The sequence below is a fragment of the Pristiophorus japonicus genome, chromosome 14 (genome assembly GCF_044704955.1).
Source record: "Pristiophorus japonicus isolate sPriJap1 chromosome 14, sPriJap1.hap1, whole genome shotgun sequence".
Classification (NCBI taxonomy): Eukaryota; Metazoa; Chordata; class Chondrichthyes; family Pristiophoridae; genus Pristiophorus; species Pristiophorus japonicus.
The window spans coordinates 37,351,399-37,370,227 of record NC_091990.1 but is presented as its reverse complement, the minus strand read 5'-3'; positions in this window follow the sequence as shown (position 1 = coordinate 37,370,227).

The window sequence follows — 18,829 nt, the reverse complement described above, 5'->3', positions numbered from 1 at the left end:
AATGCAGGAGAGACGGTAAACAGTGCCAGAGAGGCGGTAAACAGTACTGGAGAGACGGTAAACAATGCAGGAGAGACGGTAAACAGTGCAGGAGAGGCGGTAAACAGTGCAGGAGAGACGGTAAACAGTACTGGAGAGGCGGTAAACAGTACTGCAGAGACGGTAAACAGTGCAGGAGAGGCGGTAAACAGTGCAGGAGAGACGGTAAAGCGTACTGGAGAGGCGGTAAACAGTGCAGGAGAGGCAGTAAACAATGCAGGAGAGGCGGTAAACAATGTAGGAGAGGTGGTAAACAGTGCAGCAGAGACGTTAAACAGTGTAGGAGAGGCGGTAAACAGTGCAGGAGAAGCGGTAAACAGTGCAGGAGAGGCGGTAAACAGTGCAGGAGAAGCGGTAAACAGTGCAGGAGAGGCGGTAAACAGTGCAGGAGAGGTGGTAAACAGTGCAGGAGAGACGGTAAACAGTGCAGGAGAGGCGGTAAACAGTACTGGAGAGAGGGTAAACAATGCAGGAGAGGCGGTAAACAGTGCAGGAGAGGCAGTAAACAGTGCAGGAGAGATGGTAAACAATGCAGGAGAGTCGGTAAACAGTGCAGGAGAGACAGTAAACAGTGCAGGAGAGGCGGTAAACAGTGCAGGTGAGACGGTAAGCAGTACTGGAGATGCGGTAAACAGTGCAGGAGAGGCGGTAAACAGTGCAGGAGAGACGGTAAACAATGCACGAGAGTCGGTAAACAGTGCAGGAGAGACGCTAAACAATGCAGGAGAGACGGTAAACAGTGCAGGAGAGACGGTAAACAGTACTGGAGAGGCGGTAAACAGTGCAGGAGAGACGGTAAACAATGCAGGAGAGGCGGTAAACAGTGCATGTGAGACGGTAAACAGTACTGGAGAGGCGGTAAACAGTGCAGGAGAGACGGTAAACAATGCAGGAGAGACGGTAAACAATGCAGCAGAGATGGTAAACAGTGCAGGAGAGGCGGTAAACAATGCAGGAGAGTCGGTAAACAGTGCAGGAGAGACGGTAAACAGTGCAGGAGAGACGGTAAACGGTGCAGGAGAGTCGGTAAACAATGCAGGAGAGTCGGTAAACACTGCAGGAGAGACGGTAAACAGTGCAGGAGAGACGGTAAACAGTGCAGGAGAGTCGGTAAACAGTGCAGGAGAGACGGTAAACAGTACTGGAGAGACGGTAAACAGTGCAGGAGAGAAGGTAAACATTACTGGAGAGACGGTAAACAGTGCAGGAGAGACGGTAAACAGTACTGGAGAGGCGGTAAACAGTGCAAGAGAGGCGGTAAACAGTGCAGGAGAGGCGGTAAACAGTGCAGGAGAGGCGGTAAACAGTGCAGGAGAGACGGTAAACAGTACTGGAGAGGCGGTAAACAGTGCAAGAGAGGCAGTAAACAGTGCAGGAGAGGCGGTAAACAGTGCAGGAGAGGCGGTAACCAGTACTGGAGAGGCGGTAAACAGTGCAGGAGAGGCGGTAAACAGTGCAGGAGAGGCGGTAAACAGTGCAGGAGAGGCGGTAAACAGTGCAGGAGAGGGGGTAAACAGTGCAAGAGAGGCGGTAAACAGTGCAGGAGAGGCGGTAAACAGTGCAGGAGAGACGGTAAACAGTACTGGAGAGGCGGTAAACAGTGCAAGAGAGGCGGTAAACAGTGCAGGAGAGGCGGTAAACAGTGCAGGAGAGGCAGTAAACAGTGCAGGAGAGATGGTAAACAATGCAGGAGAGTCGGTAAACAGTGCAGGAGAGACAGTAAACAGTGCAGGAGAGGCGGTAAACAGTGCAGGTGAGACGGTAAACAGTGCTGGAGATACGGTAAAAAGTGCAGGAGAGGCGGTAAACAGTGCAGGAGAGACGGTAAACAATGCACGAGAGTCGGTAAACAGTGCAGGAGAGACGGTAAACAATGCAGGAGAGACGGTAAACAGTGCAGGAGAGACGGTAAACAGTGCAGGAGAGTCGGTAAAAAGTGCAGGAGAGACGGTAAACAATGCAGGAGAGGCGGTAAACAGTGCAGGTGAGACGGTAAACAGTACTGGAGAGGCGGTAAACAGTGCAGGAGAGACGGTAACCAATGCAGGAGAGACGGTAAACAATGCAGCAGAGACGGTAAACAGTGCAGGAGAGGCGGTAAACAATGCAGGAGAGTCGGTAAACAGTGCAGGAGAGACGGTAAACAGTGCAGGAGAGACGGTAAACAATGCAAGAGAGTCGGTAAACAGTGCAGAAGAGTCGGTAAACAGTGCAGGAGAGATGGTAAACAGTGCAGAAGAGTCGGTAAACAGTGCAGGAGAGTCGGTTAACAGTGCAGGAGAGACGGTAAACAGTGCAGGAGAGACGGTAAACAGTGCAGGAGAGACGGTAAACAGTGCAGGAGAGTCAGTAAACAGTGCAGGAGAGGCGGAAAACAGTGCAGGAGAGGCGGTAAACAGTGCAGGAGAGGCGGTAAACAGTGCAGGAGAGACGGTAAACAGTGCAGGTGGTTAACAATGCACGAGAGATGGTCAACAATGCAGGAGAGGTGGTTAACAATGCAGGAGAGGCAGAAAACAATGCAGCAGAGGCGGTAAACACTGCAGGAGAGGTGGTAAACAGTGCAGGAGAGACGGTAAACAGTGCAGGAGAGGCGGTAAACAGTGCAGGAGAGGCGGTAAACAGTACTGGAGAGACAGTAAACAGTGCAGGAGAGGCGGTAAACAGAACTGGAGAGGTGGTAAACAGTGCAGCAGAGGCAGTAAACAGGACTGGAGAGACGGTAAACAGTGCAGAAGAAGCGGTAAACAGTGCAGGAGAGGCTGTAAACACTACTGGAGAGACGGTAAACAGTGCAGGAGAGACGGTAAACAGTGCAGGAGAGACGGTAAACAATGCAGGAGAGACGGTAAATGGTGCAGGAGAGTCGGTAAACAATGCAGGAGAGTCGGTAAACACTGCAGGAGAGACGGTAAACAGTGCAGGAGAGACGGTAAACAGTGCAGGAGAGACGGTAAACAGTGCAGGAGAGTCGGTAAACAGTGCAGGAGAGACGGTAAACAGTACTGGAGAGACGGTAAACAGTGCAGGAGAGAAGGTAAACAGTACTGGAGAGACGGTAAACAGTGCAGGAGAGACGGTAAACAGTACTGGAGAGGCGGTAAACAGTGCAGGAGAGGCGGTAAACAGTGCAGGAGAGACGGTAAACAGTACTGGAGAGGCGGTAAACAGTGCAAGAGAGGCGGTAAACAGTGCAGGAGAGGCGGTAAACAGTGCAGGAGAGGCGGTAACCAGCACTGGAGAGGCGGTAAACAGTGCAGGAGAGGCGGTAAACAGTGCAGGAGAGGCGGTAAACAGTGCAGGAGAGGCGGTAAACAGTGCAGGAGAGGGGGTAAACAGTGCAGGAGAGACGGTAAATAGTGCAGGAGAGGTGGTAAACAGTGCAGGAGAGACGGTAAACAGTGCAGGAGAGGCGGTAAACAATGCAGGAGAGACGGTAAACAGTACTGGAGAGACGGTAAACAGTGTACAAGAGGCGGTAAACAATGCAGGAGAGACGGTAAACGCTGCAGGTGAGACGGTAAACAGTGCAGGAGAGACGGTAAACAATGCAGGGGAGTCGGTAAACAGTGCAGGAGAGATGGTAAACAGTGCAGGAGAGTCGGTAAACAATGCAGGATAGACGGTAAACAGTGCAGGAGAGGCGGTAAACAGTACTGGAGAGGCGGTAAACAATGCACGAGAGTCGGTAAACAGTGCAGGAGAGACGGTAAACAATGCAGGAGAGACGGTAAACAGTGCAGGAGAGGCGGTAAACAGTGCAGGAGAGACGGTAAACAGTACTGGAGAGGCGGTAAACAGTACTGGAGAGACGGTAAACAGTGCAGGAGAGGCGGTAAACAATGCAGGAGAGACGGTAAAGCGTACTGGAGAGGCGGTAAACAGTGCAGGAGAGGCGGTAAAGAGTACTGGAGAGAGGGTAAACAATGCAGGAGAGGCGGTAAACAGTGCAGGAGAAGCGGTAAACAGTGCAGGAGAGACGGTAAACAATGCAGGAGAGTCGGTAAACAGTGGAGGAGAGACGGTAAACAGTGCAGGAGAGACGGTAAACAATGCAGGAGAGGCGGTAAACAGTGCAGGAGAATCGGTAAACAGTGCAGGTAGAGACGGTAAACAGTACTGGAGAAACGGTAAACAGTGCAGGAGAGACGGTAAACAGTACTGGAGAGACGGTAAACAGTGCAGGAGAGGCGGTAAACAATGCAAGAGAGTCGGTAAACAGTGCAGGAGAGGCGGTAAACAGTACTGGAGAGACGGTAAACAATGCAGCAGAGACGGTAAACAGTGCAGGAGAGGCGGTAAACAATGCAGGAGAGTCGGTAAACAGTGCAGGAGAGACGGTAAACAGTGCAGGAGAGCCGGTAAACAGTGGAGAGGCGGTAAACAGTGCAGGAGAGACGGTAAACAACGCAGGAGAGTCGGTAAAGCGTACTGGAGAGGCGGTAAACAGTGCAGGAGAGGCAGTAAACAATGCAGGAGAGGCGGTAAACAATGTAGGAGAGGTGGTAAACAGTGCAGCAGAGACGTTAAACAGTGTAGGAGAGGCGGTAAACAGTGCAGGAGAGGTGGTAAACAGTGCAGGAGAGACGGTAGACAGTGCAGGAGAGGCGGTAAACAGTACTGGAGAGAGGGTAAACAATGCAGGAGAGGCGGTAAACAGTGCAGGAGAGGCGATAAACAGTGTAGGAGAGATGGTAAACAATGCAGGAGAGATGGTAAACAGTGCAGGAGAGGCGGTAAACAGTGCAGGTGAGACGGTAAACAGTACTGGAGAGGTGGTTAACAATGCAGGAGAGGTGGTTAACAATGCAGGAGAGGCGGTTAACAATGCAGGAGAGGCAGAAAACAATGCAGCAGAGGCGGTAAACAGTGCAGGAGAGGTGGTAAACAGTGCAGGAGAGACGGTAAACAGTGCAGGAGAGGCGGTAAACAGTACTGGAGAGAGGGTAAACAATGCAGGAGAGGCGGTAAACAGTGCAGGAGAGGCGATAAACAGTGCAGGAAAGATGGTAAACAATGCAGGAGAGGCGGTAAACAATGCAGGAGAGTCGGTAAACAGTACTGGAGAGAGGGTCAACAGTGCAGGAGAGGCGGTAAACAGTACTGGAGAGAGGGTAAACAATGCAGGAGAGGCGGTAAACAGTGCAGGAGAGGCGGTAAACAGTGCAGGAGAGACGGTAAACAGTGCAGGAGAGGCGGTAAACAGTACTGGAGAGAGGGTAAACAATGCAGGAGAAGCGGTAAACAGTGCAGGAGAGGCGATAAACAGTGCAGGAGAGATGGTAAACAATGCAGGAAAGTCGGTAAACAGTGCAGGAGAGACGGTAAACAGTGCAGGAGAGACGGTAAACAATGCAGGAGAGGCGGTAAACAGTGCAGGAGAGTCGGTAAACAGTGCAGGAGAGACGGTAAACAGTACTGGAGAGACAGTAAACAATACAGGAGAGTCGGTAAACAGTGCAGGAGAGACGGTAAACAGTACTGGAGAGATGGTAAACAGTGCAGAAGAGGCGGTAAACAGTGCAGGAGAGACGGTAAACAATGCAGGAGAGTCGGTAAACAGTGCAGGAGAGACGGTAAACAGTGCAGGAGAGTCGGTAAACAGTGCAGGAGAGATGGTAAACAGTGCAGGAGAGTCGGTAAACAATGCAGGAGGGACGGTAAACAGTGCAGGAGAGACGGTAAACAATGCAGGAGAGTCGGTAAACAGTGCAGGAGAGACGGTAAACAATGCAGGAGAGTCGGTAAACTGTGCAGGATAGACGGTAAACAGTGCAGGAGAGGCGGTAAACAATGCAGGAGAGACGGTAAACAGTACTGGAAAGGCGGTAAACAGTGCAGGAGAGGCGGTAAACAGTGCAGGAGAGACGGTAAACAATGCAGGAGAGTCGGTAAACAGTTCTGGAGAGACGGTATACAGTGCAGGAGAGTTGGTAAACAATGCAGGAGGGACGGTAAACAGTACTGGAGAGGCGGTAAACATTACTGGAGAGACGGTAAACAGTGCAGGAGAGACGGTAAACAGTACTGGAGAGGCGGTAAACAATGAAGGAGAGGTGGTTAACAGTGCAGGAGAGGCGGTAAACAATGTAGGAGAGGTGGTAAACAGTGCAGGAGAGTCGGTAAACAATGCAGGAGAGACGGTAAACAATGCAGGAGAGACGGTAAACAATACTGGAGAGGCGGTAAACAATGTAGGAGAGGTGGTAAACAGTGCAGGAGAGGCGGTAAACGATGTAGGAGAGGTGGTAAACAGTGCAGGAGAGGTGGCAAACAGTACAGCAGAGGTGGTAAACAATGAAGGAGAGGTGGTTAACAGTGCAGGAGAGGCGGTAAACAATGTAGGAGAGGTGGTAAACAGTGCAGGAGAGTCGGTAAACAATGCAGGAGAGACGGTAAACAATGCAGGAGAGACGGTAAACAATACTGGAGAGGCGGTAAACAATGTAGGGGAGGTGGTAAACAGTGCAGGAGAGGCGGTAAACGATGTAGGAGAGGTGGTAAACAGTGCAGGAGAGGCGGTAAACAATGCAGGAGAGTCGGTAAACAGTGCAGGAGAGGCGGTAAACAGTGCAGGAGAGTCGGTAAACAATGCAGGAGAGACGGTAAACAGTGCAGGAGAGGTGGTAAACAGTGCAGGAGAGACGGTAAACAGTGCAGGAGAGACGGTAAACAGTGCAGGAGAGGTGGTAAACAGTGCAGGAGAGGCGGTAAACAGTGCAGGAGAGGCGGTAAACAGTGCAGGAGAGGTGGTAAACAGTGCAGGAGAGGCGGAAAACAATGCAGGAGAGGTGGTAAACAGTGCAGGAGAGTTGCTAAACAGTGCAGGAGAGGTGGGAAACAGTACTGGAGAGGCGGTAAACAGTACTGGAGAGATGATAAACAGTGCAGGAGAGGCGGTAAACAATGCAGGAGAGCTGGTAAACAGTGCAGGAGAGACGGTAAACAGTGCAGGAGAGACGGTAAACAATGCAGGAGAGACGGTAAACAGTGCAGGAGAGACGGTAAACAGTGCAGGAGAGGCGGTAAACAATGCAGGAGAGGCGGTAAACAATGCAGGAGAGTCAGTAAACAGTGCAGGCGGGACGGTAAACAGTGCAGGAGAGACGGTAAACAGTGCAGGAGAGACGGTAAACAGTGCAGGAGAGGCGGTAAACAGTGCAGAAGAGATGGTAAACAGTGCAGGAGAGGCGGTAAACAGTGCAGGAGAGACGGTAACCAGTGCAGGAGAGGCGGTAAACAGTGCAGGAGAGGTGGTAAACAGTGCAGGAGAGGGGGTAAACAGTGCAGGAGAGGGGGTAAACAGTGCAGGAGCGGTGGTAAACAGTGCAGGAGAGACGGTAAACAGTGCAGGAGAGGCGGTAAACAGTGCAGGAGAGACGGTAAACAGTACTGGAGAGACGGTAAACAGTGCACAAGAGGCGGTAAACAGTGCAGGAGAGACGGTAAACAGTGCAGGAGAGGCGGTAAACAGTGCAGGAGAGACGGTAAACAGTGCAGGAGAGTCAGTAAACAATGCAGGAGAAATGGTAAACAATGCAGGAGAGGCGGTAAACAGTGCAGGTGAGACGGTAAACAGTGCAGGAGAGTCGGTAAACAGTGCAGGAGAGACGGTAAACAGTGCAGGAGAGTCGCTAAACAATGCAGGAGAGACGGTAAACAATGCAGGAGAGGCGGTAAACAGTGCAGGTGAGACGGTAAACAGTACTGGAGAGGCGGTAAACAGTGCATGGAGAGACGGTAAACAATGCAGGAGAGACGGTAAACGGTGCAGGAGAGTCGGTAAACAATGCAGGAGAGTCGGTAAACACTGCAGGAGAGACGGTAAACAGTACTGGAGAGGCGGTAAACAGTGCAAGAGAGGCGGTAAACAGTGCAGGAGAGGCGGTAAACAGTGCCAGAGAGGCGGTAAACAGTGCAGGAGAGACGGTAACCAGTACTGGAGAGGCGATAAACAGTGCAGGAGAGGCGGTAAACAGTGCAGGAGAGGCGGTAAACAGTGCAGGAGAGGCGGTAAACAGTGCAGGAGAGGGGTTAAACAGTGCAGGAGAGACGGTAAATAGTGCAGGAGAGGTGGTAAACAGTGCAGGAGAGACGGTAAACAGTGCAGGAGAGGCGGTAAACAGTGCAGGAGAGACGGTAAACAGTACTGGAGAGACGGTAAACAGTGCACAAGAGGCGGTAAACAGTGCAGGAGAGTCGGTAAACAATGCAGGAGAGACGGTAAACAATGCAGGAGAGGCGGTAAACAGTGCAGGTGAGACGGTAAACAGTACTGGAGAGGTGGTTAACAATGCAGGAGAGGTGGTTAACAATGCAGGAGAGGCGGTTAACAATGCAGGAGAGGCAGAAAACAATGCAGCAGAGGCGGTAAACAGTGCAGGAGAGGTGGTAAACAGTGCAGGAGAGACGGTAAACAGTGCAGGAGAGGCGGTAAACAGTACTGGAGAGAGGGTAAACAATGCAGGAGAGGCGGTAAACAGTGCAGGAGAGGCGATAAACAGTGCAGGAGAGATGGTAAACAATGCAGGAGAGATGGTAAACAATGCAGGAAAGTCGGTAAACAGTGCAGGAGAGACGGTAAACAGTGCAGGAGAGGTGGTAAACAGTGCAGGAGAGGCGGTAAACAGTGCAGGTGAGACGGTAAACAGTACTGGAGAGGTGGTTAACAATGCAGGAGAGGTGGTTAACAATGCAGGAGAGGCGGTTAACAATGCAGGAGAGGCAGAAAACAATGCAGCAGAGGCGGTAAACAGTGCAGGAGAGGTGGTAAACAGTGCAGGAGAGACGGTAAACAGTGCAGGAGAGGCGGTAAACAGTACTGGAGAGAGGGTAAACAATGCAGGAGAGGCGGTAAACAGTGCAGGAGAGGCGATAAACAGTGCAGGAGAGATGGTAAACAATGCAGGAGAGGCGGTAAACAATGCAGGAGAGTCGGTAAACAGTACTGGAGAGAGGGTCAACAGTGCAGGAGAGGCGGTAAACAGTACTGGAGAGAGGGTAAACAATGCAGGAGAGGCGGTAAACAGTGCAGGAGAGGCGGTAAACAGTGCAGGAGAGACGGTAAACAGTGCAGGAGAGGCGGTAAACAGTACTGGAGAGAGGGTAAACAATGCAGGAGAAGCGGTAAACAGTGCAGGAGAGGCGATAAACAGTGCAGGAGAGATGGTAAACAATGCAGGAAAGTCGGTAAACAGTGCAGGAGAGACGGTAAACAGTGCAGGAGAAACGGTAAACAATGCAGGAGAGGCGGTAAACAGTGCAGGAGAGTCGGTAAACAGTGCAGGAGAGACGGTAAACAGTACTGGAGAGACAGTAAACAATACAGGAGAGTCGGTAAACAGTGCAGGAGAGACGGTAAACAGTACTGGAGAGATGGTAAACAGTGCAGAAGAGGCGGTAAACAGTGCAGGAGAGACGGTAAACAATGCAGGAGAGTCGGTAAACAGTGCAGGAGAGACGGTAAACAGTGCAGGAGAGTCGGTAAACAGTGCAGGAGAGATGGTAAACAGTGCAGGAGAGTCGGTAAACAATGCAGGAGGGACGGTAAACAGTGCAGGAGAGACGGTAAACAATGCAGTAGAGTCGGTAAACAATGCAGGAGAGTCGGTAAACTGTGCAGGATAGACGGTAAACAGTGCAGGAGAGGCGGTAAACAATGCAGGAGAGACGGTAAACAGTACTGGAGAGGCGGTAAACAGTGCAGGAGAGGCGGTAAACAGTACTGGAGAGACGGTAAACAATGCAGGAGAGTTGGTAAACAATGCAGGAGGGACGGTAAACAGTACTGGAGAGGCGGTAAACATTACTGGAGAGACGGTAAACAGTGCAGGAGAGACGGTAAACAGTACTGGAGAGGCGGTAAACAATGAAGGAGAGGTGGTTAACAGTGCAGGAGAGGCGGTAAACAATGTAGGAGAGGTGGTAAACAGTGCAGGAGAGTCGGTAAACAATGCAGGAGAGACGGTAAACAGTGCAGGAGAGACGGTAAACAATACTGGAGAGGCGGTAAACAATGTAGGAGAGGTGGTAAACAGTGCAGGAGAGGCGGTAAACGATGTAGGAGAGGTGGTAAACAGTGCAGGAGAGGTGGTAAACAGTACAGCAGAGGTGGTAAACAATGTAGGAGAGGTGGTAAACAGTGCAGCAGAGGTGGTAAACAATGTAGGAGAGGTGGTAAACAGTGCAGGAGAGGCGGTAAACGATGTAGGAGAGGTGGTAAACAGTGCAGGAGAGGCGGTAAACAATGCAGGAGAGTCGGTAAACAGTGCAGGAGAGGCGGTAAACAGTGCAGGAGAGTCGGTAAACAATGCAGGAGAGACGGTAAACAGTGCAGGAGAGGTGGTAAACAGTGCAGGAGAGGTGGTAAACAGTGCAGGAGAGGCGGTAAACAGTGCAGGAGAGGTGGTAAACAGTGCAGGAGAGATGGTAAACAGTGCAGGAGAGGCGGTAAACAAAAAGTATAATAGAGGTGGTTAATAATATGGACGCGCTTATTTATAATGCCAAAATGGCCACCATGCTCCATCCTTTGGTCCCCTTGGACGATAAGCCACACCCTGAATGTTTAACTGGAACAGCCCATCCCAAGGTCTCACTGACTTTGCAAATTGTAACTCGATTCACTTTAACTTCCTGAAGCGACAGAGGACAGACCTCCCCAGCAGACAGCAAGGGCGAGCCAAAGTGCCTTACTCCAGTCCAAGTGCATGCCTCCCCCAGCCAAAGTACCTTACCCCAGTGCAAGTGCATCGCTCTCCCAGCCAAAGTGCCTCACCCCACCCAGTCCAACTACATCCCTCCCGCAGTCAAAGTCCGTCCTTACACCAGCGCAAGTGCATGACCTTACACCACCCCACTCTCCCCCCTCCCCCCCCCCCCCCCACCATGGATGGGGCATTGTTTAAAATTGTTAACAGGTTTATTGGGTATGAAGTGAATAGTGACAGTTTTGTGACTTCTGGATTTCATCCACTCCAACGATGTCCCTGTGAACGTCTTCCCCGAGTTCCCTCTCTCCCCCACCCCCGTCACTCTCTCCCCCCAGGTGCGCTTGCTCTCTCTTTCTCTCTCTCTCCCCCACTCTCTCTCTCTCTCTCTCTCCCGCCGCCGCTCTCGGCCGCCCACTGCCACTCTCGACCACCCACCGAGATCAGGTCGGCAGTCTCGGGCTCCTGCCTCTCAGCACCACGTGGAGAGAATGATTCGGGGGCGGGGGACGCAGCTTGACAGACGCATGCGTAAAAAAAGTGCAGTACAAATAATTACATCGAAACAATATAGTTGAGGGGTTTTTTAACAACAATTTCACTGTCAAAGGTAATTAGAGTGATGTGTATATTTGAGTTTAGGGAGAAAATGGTCAACAATTGTTAAGATACTATGCTCAGACACATTGGCCCCAAACTTGGTGGAAGCTAAGTTCCGCCCAAGTGCCATTTAAAAGACCACTGAGATCCTGACGGTACTTTGGGCGGAAGTTTCATGAAAAAATCCTGGAAAGACCGCCCGGTGGCAAAAATGCAACTTACGGCCTGAATCTGGGCGACTGCGGGCGGTCGCTCCCATTCTCAGCAACAAATGCAATCCTCAGCAAAGCACTGCTGAGGATTGAGTCGGGCTCAGGGAGGGAAGAACTGATTAAATAAAACATTTTCAAAAAATAAAAAAAAACACACTAGAAATCCTTCAGGGGACCCCATCCACTTGAATCGATACAATAAAAATAAAGAAGTGTACTAACCTTTATTTGCAGATCTTCATACTTACTGTTGAGGTTAGACCTGCCTTCGCGGCAGTCCTTTCTCCTGCTGCAGCGGACTTCACCCGGACCAAACTGGCAGCTCGGCGGGCGGGAGGACCCTTACGCGTGTTGCACGGCAGTGGGCGGTCCCCAGCGATCTTCACTCCCTGCCGGCGGGAGGCCTCCACCAAACTCGCTCGGAGAGGAAACCGCCCAGAAAACTCGGTGGCAGGGGACGGTAAGTCCACCAATTTCGGCCCCAATACATTTTAGAACGCTTAAATTGAGAGCTAGACTCTAAAGCCTCCTTGATAAAGTGCAACATCCCCACCGGCATCTGGGAATCCCTGGCCCAAGACCGCCCAACATGGAGAAAGAGCATCCAGGAGGGCACTGAGCACCTCGAGTCTCGTCGCCGAGAGCATGCAGGAACCAAGCGCAGACAGCAGAAGGAGTGTGCGGAAAACCAGACTCCCCACCCACCCTTTCCCTCAACCACTGTCTGTCCCACCTGCAACAGGGACTGCAATTCCCGTATTGGACTGTACAGTCATCTGAGAACTCACTTTAAGTGGAAGCAAGTCTTCCTCGACTTCGAGGGACTGCCTATGATGATGATGAGACAAAGATTGAAGACAATTATAAAAGAGTTCTGTGAGGTGACAGATATCACTCAAAGGATGTGGACAAACTCAAACAGATGAAAACCAAATGTTGCTTAGCATTGGCACAACTACAACTTAATTTATAGCATTACAAGATATTTGTATGTAATTCGTAGTGAAGAGTCTATCAATAAATGAAGTGCAGCACTTATACAATCATTACATTGTATGGCTGCAATTGCCAACATAAATGGATTGCTAATGTATAAGTAGATCCATTAAGAGAACATCTGAGGATATTACACTAAAAATCGAAAACCACTTGTAAGTGCACGTTGGAATATTATGTCTAGTTTTGGTGTTTGTACTTGTGAAGATACAAAGGCATTAAAAGTAAGTTAGTGAATCAAAATGAGCATAATCCTGATACACCATGGAGCAAAAGGATACATGGTCATATAGAATCATATAGAAAGTTAGAATGGTTACAGCACGGAGGAAGGCCATTTGACCCATTGAGCCCGTGCCGGCTCTCTGCAAGAGCACCTCAGCTAGTCCCATTCCCCTGCCCTTTCCCCATAGCCCTGCAAACATTTTCTTTCAGGTATTTATCCAACTCCTTTCTGAAAGTTATGCTGAGTCTGCCTTCACCATCCTTTCCGGCAGTGCATTCCAGATCCTAACCACTCGCTGCATAAAAACGTTTTTTCTAATGTCGCCTTTGGTTCTTTTGCCAGTCACCTTAAATCTGTGTCCTCTGGTTCTCGACCCTTCTGCCAATATTACATAAACCTTAAAAAGATGAATTGCATGAACTGAATGGACCTTCCCATTCTTACCCTCGGTTCATATTGGATTCACGCAGTAGATAGATAATAACTTGTGTGGGTATTAATCACGTTGGATCTGCTTCACATTTCATAGTTTACTGAGCATTGAGGTAAGTGAACAGCCAGGGCACTTTTGACATGTGTCAAGAATATAGTGTTCACTTTAATATCATTTTAACATTATTTTAATGTACATATATTGCTTTAGTTGTGATGTACCTAATCATCCAGTTATGTTGATTTTAGATAATTACTTCCTGTAAATAACATTTGCTGATCGATTTTCAGAATACCTGCTCAGATAGTTATTAGTGCTGCCTGCTTTGCCTTATCTTTATGGCCACTATACTTTAACTAGCATTGCTTTCCTTTTACATTGTAGCATCTTATAAAAGTGGTTCTGTAAAATTATTTCCACGTCAGAATGAGCATCCTTCACTGAACACAAATCTATTTGCCTTAATACTAAACTCAGGAGATTAATTTTTACAAAGTAATCAGAGAAGGATTGTTTAAAACTGAAAGAGAGACTTGGGTGCAAACGCCGCAGGATATAACCTGTCCACATTTATTCCTTTCCAATCACTTGTCGGCATTCCACCATTTCTAGCAAGGATTGGAATAGATTAATAAACTGCAGCTCAACCACCTGATTTGAATACTACAAAAGGACAGGATGCTTGCGATTGTGACATTGCTAAATTCCACAAACAAAATCAGCAAGAAAAACCATATTGTTAGAGACTGTACTGTGCGCATTTCCTAATTTGACTGTGACTGTCCTTTTATTATTGTCTGCATTATTATTTTAAAACAAATCCGATAGTTTCATGTATTGGGTACAGTGTGTGTCATTCCTCCCCACACCCGCCCCACCAACCCAGCATGTAACCCTGAACAAGTGTCAGAGTTACTCAATTAATGCTGGTATCTTTCCCCAGCTAGTACGCTATATGACCCTGAAAAGGAACACATTTGAAACCTGCTTAGCTAAGTAATGTCTGCATTCTACTAAAAAAAACTATTCTTTCGACCATGATTTTCACAACTGTACCAATCCCAGCCTCTCTTTCATCATCCACTCCTGCACAGCAACACCATGCTACTTACATTTTCAAGTGTATATCAAAATATTTATTTTTATATAAGGCTAGCTGCCATCAACAACTATTGACACAAGAGATTCTGCTTTCCCGAATGAAGCAAGAAACAAGAAAGGTTATTTGGCCATCTGCACCGTGTTTTCTCCAGACCCTGGTGTGGACTCCACTCAATTCATTCATCTCCAGAGGGAAGTTTTGCAAAGTGTCTCCCTGTTCCAAAAGTATCGATCTTACAAATGACAGGTTTACTTTTGCACCAGTTTCTTTTCATCGCATGGCCTGTTGATGATCGAAGCAGCTCGGGGGCTATTGCAGTCCGCGTTTCCTACATTACAACAGTGACTACACTCCAAAAGTACTTCATTGGCTGTAAAGCGTTTTGAGACGTCCAGTGGCTGTGAAAGGCGCTATATAAATCCAAGTCTTTCTTTCTTTATTTATCCCTGATAAGTGGGTGTAAAGTATCCAGAACCAGTTGGGAATATGGTTGGAGATGAGTTATCCCGCATCTCTGGAAACACTCAGCAAGTCAGGCAGCATCTTAGGAGTCCGTTCATCATAGGCTGTCCCCCGAAATCGAGGAAGTCTTGCTTCCACTCTAAAAGTGAGTTTTTAGGTGACCGGGGCCATTGGAAGGAGCAGTGTGCGGCGGCCCGGCCCGGAAATCGGCGTGGTCCCGGCCTGCAAGACCATCGGCAGGCCGGAGCCATTGGAGGGAGCAGCATGCTGTGGCATACCACTGCAGGGAGCAGCGTGTGCTGCTGCAGGAGGGCAACGGCTGTGAAGTCAGGTCGCTGATTGCAGTGCGGGCAGGCACAGCAGGAGGGGTGAAGGAGCGGCAAGAGTCCGTAGAGGGAAGTGACCGGGGTCCAGGAGAGGCATGAATCTGGAACCCAGAAGAGACGAGGGCCCAGGGGCAGGACGGGCCAGCCCACACTGCGATGTGTGCGCGCTCAGTTTGTGTAGCAGAGCTGGTCTCCAGTTAGTCTTGGGTAATCTTTGCCACTGGACCAAGACCTAGCTCTGTCAAGCCTGTGTGGTGGCTGGTGTGCAACGGCACGCACACGTTAAAAAAAATCCACGCACAGGCATCTTCCACCCTTCAGCATGTAGTTAAGGACCTGGAATATTAGGTCCTTCATTGAAACACCTGTGAACTCATCCCTTTTTGGCGTGGAAGCAAGTCATCCTCGCTTCGAGGGACTGCCTATGATGATGATCGCAGTCCATGTGTAATTTGATTATCTTTTTTTATACTCATTTAAAAATGCTCCTATCTATATATTGTCTACATTTTTGAAAGGACTTAATTAGCACAGGACTAACTGCTTGTGCTGGGAGTCCATCGCACGCATACATTTCTCTTCTAATTTCTAGTTTTCTTTGAGGTTTATTCATTTTGTACTCACATCCTCTAATTCTGTTCCCACAATCCAAACGAAGTATCCTGCTATAACTACTTTATCTATGTCCCTCAGTGTTTCAAGAATCTGGATCATGTCCTCCCCCAATCATTCCCCAGTAAAAACAAGGTCAGTTCTGAGTCTGTCTTCATAACTTCGAACCCTAGGTCCTTATCATTCTTCTCGTGTCATGTTTTTAAACATGAAAATTAAACAGCACATCAAGTCCTTTTACATTCATTATACTATTGGCTTTTTCTTACCACAGTTCCTTCTTTTGATTTTCGGTACATGTTTGTTTCCCAAATTTTTATCTTGTTTTTAAAAACTTTCCATTTATATTCAACATCGGTCTCATCACCATCGAGGAGGGTTAGACAATTTATGTGTTCAAAGTCATCTGCCATTTTGGAGAGGTTTGCTCTTCTGAAATCCGGTACGTGTTGCACGTTTTCTGTACCTTTAGTTCTACTAGCCAATGGTGACCGTATAATGTTGTGATCACTGTTGCCCAGATGTTCCCCTACATGGAGGCCTGAAACAAAGTCAGGCTCATTACTAAACACCAGATCCAATATATGATTATCCCTAGTTACTTCATTAACAGGTTGAGTCAGAAAAATATACAAGACTATTTCAATAAGGTTTTCAGCTGCATTCCCCAACCACAACAACAGGTAAACCATCGTGCCACTGAATGGCAGGAAAATTAAAATCACCCACCAAAGGGGCCATTTTATATTAAAAGTATCAGTGATCTGTTTCCATAATAACTCATCACGTTTAAGTGCCTGACCCGGGGGCCTATCACAATTACCGATAATTAATCCCTCCCGTGAGCTTGGTCCACTTGAACTCAGATAGCTTCAGCTGTACCTGATGAGGCAATATCAAGTCACTCTCTAGCTGTTAGATTCTCACTGATGGAGATAGCAACCCCATCTCCCCTTTGACCTGCTCTATTCTTTTTGAAACCCTTTAGGTGCATTTCTGTCCCATCATTTTCATCTATACAGGTCTCAGAAATACACAATATGTCTGAATTCTCCAACAACATAGGATTGCAATTCTAACAATTTGCTTCTAACACTCCTTTCATTTACAAAAAAGCAATTTAATGGCCTCCCTTCTAATTTCTTAAAGTTATTCATTCTTGTTTGCTTCCTTCCTGGTTTAACTTCATGTTCAGCATCTATGTAATTATCACGTACAGTAAGGCTAATTTTGAACTTATCTGCACTATCCCCTTTCTGAATTAGTATAAATGCTTTCTGAAAGCATGCACATCACCCTCTGCCAGTCTTTAAGCTTCCAAGATGTTAAGATGGAGGCCGTCCCTCCTAAACAACTATCTTGTCCAGCAAACACCTCCCAATTAACAATGAAGTGAAACTTCTTTTTGCAGAGGTCCCAAAGCCAGATGTTGAACCCTACGATTCAGCTGTTCCGCTCCATCGATCGGGACATGATTGAGAATAACCCAGAAACTGCTACCCTTGCACCCCTTTGCTGAAGTATTTCCAAGAGGTTTTTGTAGGAAACTCCAGTACGAGAGGGGGGGTGGTTGGGACACTTTCCAGTACAGCCAATAAAGTACTTTTGAAGTGTAGTCACGGTTGTAATGTGGGAAACGCAGCAGTCAATCTGCACACAGCAAGCTCCCACAAACAGCAATGTGATAATGACCAGATAATCTGTTTTTGTTATGTTGCTTGTGGGATAAATATTGGTCCCAGGACACCGGGGATAACTCCCTTGCTCTTCTTCAAAAAAGTGCCATGGGATCTTTTACATCCACCTGAGAGTGCAGACGTGGCCTCGGTTTAACCTCTCATCCGAAAGACGGCACCTCCGACAGCGCAGCACTCCCTTAGCCTGCACTGGGAGTGTCAACCTAGATTTATGTGCTCAAGTTCCTGGAGTGGGACTTGAACCCACAACCTGGAATTGTGCCTTCCCTCCATGACTGACGGTGTTCTTAGTATGGTGTACACAGTAAGAAACATCACTGACTTACTGTGTGTCTGCCTTAATGCATGACCTGAGGCTGGGAGATACCAATTTGGGAACGTAGTCATCTAAACCGTGTTGCTTTTTAAATCTTAAAGACACGAATAATAAACTTATAATAAATAGTTCAGCCTTTAGTTACCAAAAACCCTTAGATGTTTTTAAAATGTATTTGTACATCAAGTTAGCTTACCTTTTTAAAAATTGCAAATAACTCATAACTTAGCAACTGCTAGTGCTGCTCTGGGACTGGATAACTTTAGTTGTTGCTCAACAGCGCCACCTGCAGACTGTCACTCCAACACCCATTTTTTTTTAAACTCAATTTTAAAAAATGTTTAGAAACATACATAGAAAATAGGTGCAGGAGTAGGCCATTCGGCCCTTCGAGCCTGCACCACCATTCGATAAGATCATGGCTGATCATCCCCTTTCGTGCTTTTTCTCTATACCCCTTGATCCCTTTAGTCGTAAGGGCCATATCCAACTCCCTCTTGAATATATCCAATGAACTGGCATCAACAACTCTCTGCGGCAGGGAATTCCGCAGGTTAACAACTCTCTGAGTGAAGAACTTTCTCCTCATCTCAGTCCTAAATGGCCTACCCCTTATCCTAAGACTGTATCCCCTGGTTCTGGACTTCCCCAACATCGGGAACAATCTACCCGCATCTAACCTGTCCCGTCCCTTCAGAATCTTGTATGTTTCTATGAGATCCCCTCTCATCCTTCTAAACTCCAATGTATAAAGGCCCAGTTGATCGAGTCTCTCTTCATATGTCAGTCCCTCCATCCCGGGATTCAGTCTGGTGAACCTTCGCTGCACTCCCTCAATAGCAAGAACATCCTTCTTCAGATTAGGAGACCAAAATTGAACACAATATTCCAGGTGAGGCCTCACCAAGCCTCTGTACAACTGCATTAAGACCTTCCTGCTTCTATACTCAAATCCCCTAGGTATGAAGGCCATCATACCATTTGCTGTCTTTACCGCCTGCTGCACCTGTATGCCAACTTTCAATGACTGATGAACCATGACACCCAGGTCTCGTTGGGACCTCCCCTTTTCGTAATCTGCCGCCATTCAGATAATATT